Genomic DNA, 8301 nt, shown 5'->3' on the forward strand with positions numbered 1-8301 from the left:
CAGCTACTTCTGGGTTAAGGGGACCTGCACACTGACTCAGTTGTTTTGCTGTAAATGGATTTGTGATCAGAAGCAATGTTGCTGACAGATACTATGGCAGTCGATAAGGCATTCAGTTAGCTGGTAAGTTGCTGGCAGGAGCATGGTGATCAGGAAAAGGAAATCCACGTGCAAAATAAGTGTATATTCAAGGGAGGGGAAAAGTCACCGCTCTTCTACATAGGAAGGTGCCATAGCTCAGCCTTGGTCTCCACTTACGGCTTCAACAGAGATGGCAGCTATAACTTTGGTAAGGGAAGGATGGTCATCGAGCCCATGCACACCTCCATCCCTGCTGCCATAGCCGCTTGGTTCGTGGGCCCACAGTGTGAACACCCAGGGTGCTGGGAAAGAATTGAATGACTTACACAGAGGGGTCATCTCATCATCTCCCCGGTTCCTCAGTGCTGCCTTTGCAGTGAGGACCTGTAGTGAGCAACCACGTGTTACCAGTATTCTCAAACTCCAGGGCCCAGAAATCAGCATTCTAATAGCCAGACCCACCCCCGCTTCCCCACCTGTAAGTCCGCTTTGGGCATTCTTGGGACCATACATCGTGAAATATGGATTTAGGTATATTGCTAATTTTAAGTGTAATTAGGCTGTTTTTATTAAAGTGCGTGAATACCAGTGTAGCTAATTATGGAAGGTGGCAAGAGAGGTCAAGAACTATATCAGCCTATTCATGTTTGGTTCTAAAATGTGCTACTACCCTTAATTGAGGTATCTGGTTTGGTTGGGGAATAATAGTAGAATTTTTGATTTTCTTGTACCTCTAGATTTTAAGAACTTTTTCTTATTTTGAGACAGGGTTTCACTCTGTCACCCAGGTTAGGGTGCAGTGGCATGATCACAGCTCACTGAAGCCTTGAACTCCTGGGCTCAAGCGATCCTCCCACCTCAGCCTCCCAAAGTGCTGGGATTACAGGAGTGAACTGCCGTGCCTCACCAAGAACATCTTTTTAACTTGATCCCATATGACAAGTAGGACTCAAGGTGGTGGCCTTACCAAGGGGTGTGATATTTAGTTCTGTGCATTTCCAATGCCAAAGCCCAGTGGCCGCGATGTTCCATTTCAAAAGTTCTTATAATCCGACAACGCTTGTATTTCCAGATAAATGCTTTGTTAGTGATCATCCTGCTTGTTCCTGATGCTTTTGAATATGGAGAAAACATATATTGCAGGGATTTTTGTTTCAAAACTTGGAACCTGAGATGCGTATCTTAAATATCTAAGGCAACAGGCATTTTTAGTAAACAAAGTCACAAAAAGTGTTGCTGAACTTGATTTCATAATTACCTCATTGTGTGAAGTAATTATTTCTGTCAGTTCTGAGCAATATTAATCCTTACAGGAATTAAACCAGAATAAAGTAGGTATTTGGGCTCTTCACCAAGTATTGAAGGAAAAGTCAGGAGTTCTTTTACATGATTGCCTCAGGAAAAAAAAGATAGTTAATGCTTTCTTTAAAAAAAATGTCATTTAAAAATGATTCTTTTATTTTCCTGTCTTCTTAGCTCTATCACTTAAATGACTTTGCTGTTTACGCCTTCTAGGCGTCTTGGAAACTTTTAAAAACAAACAAATCAGGCTTGGCATGGTGGCTCACGCCAGTAATCCTAGCACTGGGAGGCGGAGGTGGGAGGATTGCTTGAGGTCAGGAGTTTGAGACCAGCCTGAGCAACAGCGAGACCCCGTCTCTACTAAAAATAGAAAAAATGAGCCGAGCAACTAAAAATAGAAAAAAAAAAAAAAGAGCCAGGTATGGTGGCACTCGCCTGTAGTCCCAGCTACTTGGGAGGCTGAGGCAGGAGGATCACTTGAGCCCAGGAGTCTGAGGTTGCTGTGAGCTAGGCTGACACCACGGCACTCTAGCCTAGGCGATAGAGCGAGACTGTCTGAAAAAAAAAAAAACAAAAAACAACAAACCAATCAATTTGGTTCAACCTCTATGGAGGGCAATCCAGATCTTTATCTATAAAAATGACCTATGACCATTTCCTTTGACTTAGTAATTTCTCCTCTAGGAATTTATCTTTGAGATATACTGCATTCGTGTAAAATGGTGGATACACAAGGTTATTCATTGTAGCCTTGTACATAGCAATGGAAGATTGGAAACCACCTGTAGGCTTATCAACTGGGAACTGATGAAATTATGATGTAGCTGGAGCAGAAAATATATGAGGATGTTTTATGTTTCTTAAGCTGAGTGGTTTTTTAAATTTTAAACTTATGATATAATATTCTTTGCATGTATTAAATGTTTAATAAAATTAACTTTAAAAGGCAAGTGAAAATGTATATTAAAAGATAAAAATGAATGTATATTTGCTTATATTTGTGCAAAATATCTAAAAGAATATCCAATATCCAAAAGGAACTGGTAGTATCGGTTACCTCAGGAGGAGAAAACTGGGTGTCTGGGGCAAAGGAGGGAGGGAAATTTCCTTGTATATCCTTTATGTTTTTAAGAGTTGTGAGCCCTGTGAATATATTACTTATTAAGAGTAGAATTAAAATAAAAACCCAAATAAACCACACCTTCCTTCAGTTATACATGTATCCACACATGTTTTTTGTTTTTATTTTTTAACAAACACAACTTTTAACAGGTATAGCTTCAGATGCTCTCTGTGGTTAAAGTTTCATTGACCAACAACAGCAGAAAAAGGCAAGAAAAATTATTTTTCTATAATATTATACAGCTCTTAGCCTGTTTGTTCAACAATTCTAACCCTTTGACTTGGCTGCTATAAGTAAAAGTGAGACCTTTAAATTGTGTCAAGAAGAAACCTTTACACAGCTAAGTAGCTGTGTGCGTGCTGGGCAGGGTGTACTGCTGTACCATATGTGGCTTTGAGCTGCGATTTGGGGGCAGGGGTGCTCAGGAAGCCTGTCAGCTCATGCAAAGAGAGAACCTTTGTAGCAGGAGTGCGAGACAGGAAAAACCAGCTGTGTTTCCTATCTCTCATGCTCAACAGTCAACAATGCTTCACTTCTGGCACCAGATGTGTGGGGTTTTTTCGCACACAGCAATCGCTTCTCCAGTGATACCAGCTGGGCGTCCTAGACTTCAATTCAATCCTACTGTCTGCTTGCAGTGAGAGTCAGACGCCAAGGTTAAGAGCTCAGTCCTGTAAGACTGCCTCCCACTTGAGATATTAGTTGAAAGTAGTAGGTTGTCACCTATACTTCTGTCTGACCTGCCATGAATTGGGGCTGCCGTGACTCCCTCCTCTAGTTTGATTAATTTGCCAGGTTGGCTCACAGAACTCAGGGAAACACATAACATTTACCAATTTATTATATTAATAAAGGATTTGATGAAGGGTACAGATGAACAAGATGAATAGATACATAGGGTGAGGTTTGGAAGGGTCCCCAGCACAGGAGCTTCTGTCCCCGTGGAGTTGGGGTGCGCCACCCTCCTGGCTCGTGGATGTGTTCACCAACTCAAAAGCTCTCTGCACCCCATAGTTTAAGGATTTTTACTGAGGCTTCATCATGTAGGCATGATTGATTATTAACTCCATTTCCGGCCTCTCCCCATCTTTGGAGAAGGTCGAGGTATGGCTGAAAGCTCCAAGCTCTAATCATGGCTTGATCTTTCTGGTGACCAGGCCCCATTCAGGAGCCCATCAAGAGTCACCTCATTAGAACAAAAGACTCTTCTATCACCCAGGAAATTCTGAGGGATTTCAGAGCTCTGTGCTGCATGTTACTATTACTGAGGGAAATTACAAAGGTTTTGGGAGCTCTGTCTCAGGCACCTGGGGCAGAGATAAGATGATTAGAACAAAAGAGTCTCCTAGCTCCCCTATTGCTCAGGAAATTACAAGGATTTTAGGGCGCTCTGGGGTAGAGACCCCAATATATATGATTCTTATTGTTTCACAGCAGGTATCTCTTGATTTCTTTGAAAAATCTTAAAATAGCACCTTGAGAAAACCCGTAATGATAGCTGACATTTATTAGGTATTCATTTTGTGCAAGGCATTGCTCAAAGCTACTTATTGGGTATAAAACTATTAGTCCATACGATAACCTTATGAAGTAGGAGTTAGTACTGTCCGTACTTTTCAGATAAGGAAATGGGTGTGGGCAACTTGCCCAAAGTAGCATAGTTAATATATAGAGGAACACGATTTGAGCCTGCATCTGATTCCAGAATTACTACATTTAAAAAATGAAGATCCAGTCACCTTGGAATAAATCCAAAAGCAAAAATGAGGGCATTGCTTCTCATGCTGGTCTTGGGTTTGAGGAGTAGGGTGGATCGTAGAAGTGAGAGCCTAGGGTAGGATGGAGTGGCCTGTCTTTGGCACGTGGGATGTGTTTACGACTGGATGGACTCAAACCACGAGATGAAATTTAGGTCTTAATCTTGTAGGAAAAAAGGGGTCATGGTAAGCTCTTAAATGTGAGATGTGAGAAGACCAGCATTTTGCAGAGTGTCCTTTGACTATGGTGGATAAGTTGGGGTTGGCAGAGGGTACAGTGGAGACCAACTGGGGGTCCTCTGCACTCAGAGGTGGGGGGTCAGGAGTGGGAATGGGGGGAAGGATGGATCTGGGAGGTTTGATTAATATTTTGAGGATTTGGTAGAATTCGTACTGGTTGAAGGTTACAAAGGAAGCAAGGAGAGAATGACATGCTCTACTATTTGGGGGTGGGTCTAGGAGGCATACCATCCAACTTTTATGCTCAGGTGCATTTCACGCTTCTGCCAGGTACTCTGCTCAGGGCTTCTGGAGTCTCTCTCTCATTTGGTCCCAAATCAGTTCTTCCAGGTGGTGTAGCAGATGCTGTCAATCTCCTCCCTCCCCATTATTCCCCCTTCTTACCCTTCCTTACCTAAGTGACCTAACATGCTTGGTCCTGGCTTGGGCAGGTGGAAAGCATGGTGGAGTTAACATACCCCGGAGCAGCCTTCAGCCCTGAGAGGTGGGAGTGGGTGGGTAAAACGGGTTCACTTGCTTGCTCCTTGGAGGCTACCCCTCTGAGCTAGGTGCTACACCACCTCCAGGGGTCCCCAGGAGGGTTGATCCCCAACTGCCCACAACAGCAGACCCACTTGGCACCTGCTCAGTAACCTGGCTGGCTTCCTCATTCCCTGTTCCCTGACTCACTTTCCCATTCCCAGGATGGTCTCTTGAAGTCATACGAATAGTACCCAAGTTCCTGTCTCGAGGTCTGCTTTGGGGAACCCAACTGAAGGCAGTTTACAGGTGATAATATCTAGGCCTAGACAGGTTATTTCACTTGTTCAAGCTCACATAACCAGTATATAGAAAATCTAGCATGTGAACCCAGGTTTGCTTAGCCCCAGCCTGATGTTATTTTCTGCTCCACCATCCTTAGTATCTGCTATAATGCACGCTACGTCCTTTTACTTGCCTGGCTTTCCTCTTAGAGTCTGGCCTATTGACCATGAACTCATAAAAGGCAAGAACTATGGCCTTGACCATTTTGTATGCCCAAGACCAACAAGAACTGTGCCTTCCAGAGAGTAGATACTCAAGGATTTGTTGAAAGGAGGCGAGATAGAAGGGAGATAGAGCAAAAGGAAGAGTGTGGGAGGAGAGAGGCTGCAGTTGGGGACATGGAATTGAAGTGTGGAAGAGAGAGAGAGGCAGCAGGCATCCTGACATAGGAGTGATTTGCCTTGGAGGAGGCCATGGTTAGAATGTCAGAACCAGAAGACTCCGGAGGCCCACGGGTGAGCAGAAAAATTAGAGGAGAACTTGAAAAGTCAATTTTCTTGGAAATCATGTGTGAGAAAGGGAAATCTATTGAAAAAAAATACTTTTCAGCGTATGTATCCCTGAACGGAAGATTTTTTTTTTTAATTTATTTTTTGTTTTTAACATGAGATTAGTTAAATTTGTAGAAAGAACATTGGATGAATTCTCACCAAAGAATAAAGTCTACAAATCAGATACTCTAGGGGATTATCCCCACTTTGCAGAGGAGGAAGCTGATGCTCAAAGGGGTCACCCATCTCTCTCTCTGGGTACTAAAAAAAAAAAGGAAAAACAAACAAACAAACAAAGGAGTCACCTAGCTAGTAGGTGGTCAAAGTGGGATTCAGCTTGGGGCTATTTGATTCTGAAGTCTGTGCCCTTCACAGGCAAGGCTACAGGTACCCACATCCCACTCCTTCCGCAACCATGCCCCGCTTCACCAGAACTGAAACTCTGATTTTGACGACCATAGAGAGCAAATCGGGGAACAGGAACAACACTATTGGTTAGGACTTGGGAGAGAATAAATTAAAAAGTATGACTCTTTGATCACCTTCTCTAAAGGTCTTGGGGTCTTATTTTACCACTATGAAGGGAAGTTTCGAAATACATTTTGATGAATACATTCTGCCCTCTTGGTACACCAGGGGGAGCATGTAGTACAGGAATGGGAGTAAGATCACTGCAAGGAGTATTCTTGCTCTTTGCAGGGAGGATCTCTCTCTCTCTCTCTCTCTCTGCCCCTCTCTCTTGCTTGCTCATGTAAACATATACTTTTTTGGCTGAACAATTTGAAAGCAAGTTGCTGACATCATGATACTTCATTTATGAGTACTTCAGCAGGATTTCCTAAGAACAAAGGCATTCTTCTACCTAATCATATTATTATGTCCAAGAAATTTAACATTGATGCAACAATATTGTCTAATATGTAGTCTACAAACTTCTCCAAATATCCCCAGGAAGTCCTTTATTGATTTTTTTTGCTTTAACTCAGAAATAATTTGTATTCTCTCAATATTAGAACTTAGTCTCTCTTCTGGAATATTTTGTTACAGAATGTTTATAATTTTTTTTTTTTTTTAGAGACAGACTCTGGCTCTGTCACCTAGTTAGAGCTCAGTGGTGTCATCATAGCTCACTGTAACCTCAAATTCCTGGGCTCAAGTGATCCTCCTCCCTTGGCCTCCCAAGTAGCTGGGACTGCAGGCACGTGCCACCACGTGTGGCTAATTTTTGTATTTTTTGTAGAGACAGGGTGTCACTGTTGCTCAGGCTGGTCTCTAACTCCTGAGCCAAAGTGATCCTCCTGCTTCAGCCTCCCAGAGTGCTAGGATTACAGTTGCGAGCCACTGTCCCCGGCCCAAAATGTTTACAATTTTTGCTGCTTATTTAATATCCCATGAAGCTGATTTGCCATGATTTATTAATAAATTTCTCTTCAATCATTATTGTTTGTTCCTGTTAAAAGTATAACACAGTGTTAAGTGGGACTTTCCCTTTCTCAGTGTTAACTCAGGCACTAATTCAACAGATACCAGAATCCAAAGTGAGTGTGAGGATTGACCGTTGTATATGAGACTCAACAAGTGTCACAGGTCATGTTCCTTGAAAAAGACTCTTGCTGGAGATTTGTGTACAGGAGGTTTATTCTGGGAGTGTTTTGGGATCATCAATACATGAGGGAGAATAAAGGCAGTAGGATGAGACAGAGGAGGTGTGGGACCGCAATACAGGTACTGCAAAGGCCTCAGCTCATCTCCAGGGCGTTCTGGAGCTAGGATGGTCTTGCAGAGTTGTCCCCTATTAAGCTAAGGAGGCCAGGTCTTTATACTCCTACAGGGACCAGTCACTGGATGCAGGTTGCCCCTGGGAAGGGGACATGACCTTGGTAGTTCTCTTCAGCTTACAGCAATTTTCAGAAAGACCTGAAGTAGGAATGAGGGCCTCAGTCCTGAAGGGGAGATCTGGGCAGGGACCACAGCATCCGCTACACCAGGGAAATGCTCATGAACCTGTGCCTAATCTTGGACAGTAATCACTCAGACCGAATATATTTTACAAGTGTTCAGAGTGGGGTGAAGAGGAGGAAAGGTGCAGAGATGCCACTGGAGAGAGCATTGCCATGCTGAGACTCCTCCCTCCCTCTGCAGGGTGAAGGGCCCAGGGGTGCTACCGCCTTCACCATTGAACTTGGAATATATCTCCTACAGTTGGGTGCAAACAGAAGTGGCTAGAGTGGCAGCAGGACACAGGGGGCTGGGTTTGGTCCTGCGCTCCCAGGGTTTGTTGGGGCAGAGGATGAGAGGGTATTTTCTGGGTCTCAAATGTGGGCCCCATGGGAGAAACAGTACTGGGCCAGAGCCATTTTTAAAAATGTTTAATTGTGAAGTAATTTAAGACTCAGAAGGAGTTGCAAAAATAAAATGGAGTTCATCTGGCTTTCCGTAATGATAACATCTTATATAAGCATAGTACATTTTCTTTCTTTCTTTGTTTTTTTTTTTTTGGACA

The sequence above is a fragment of the Propithecus coquereli genome, unplaced genomic scaffold (genome assembly GCF_000956105.1).
Source record: "Propithecus coquereli isolate 6110/MARCELLA unplaced genomic scaffold, Pcoq_1.0 Scaffold68, whole genome shotgun sequence".
Classification (NCBI taxonomy): Eukaryota; Metazoa; Chordata; class Mammalia; order Primates; family Indriidae; genus Propithecus; species Propithecus coquereli.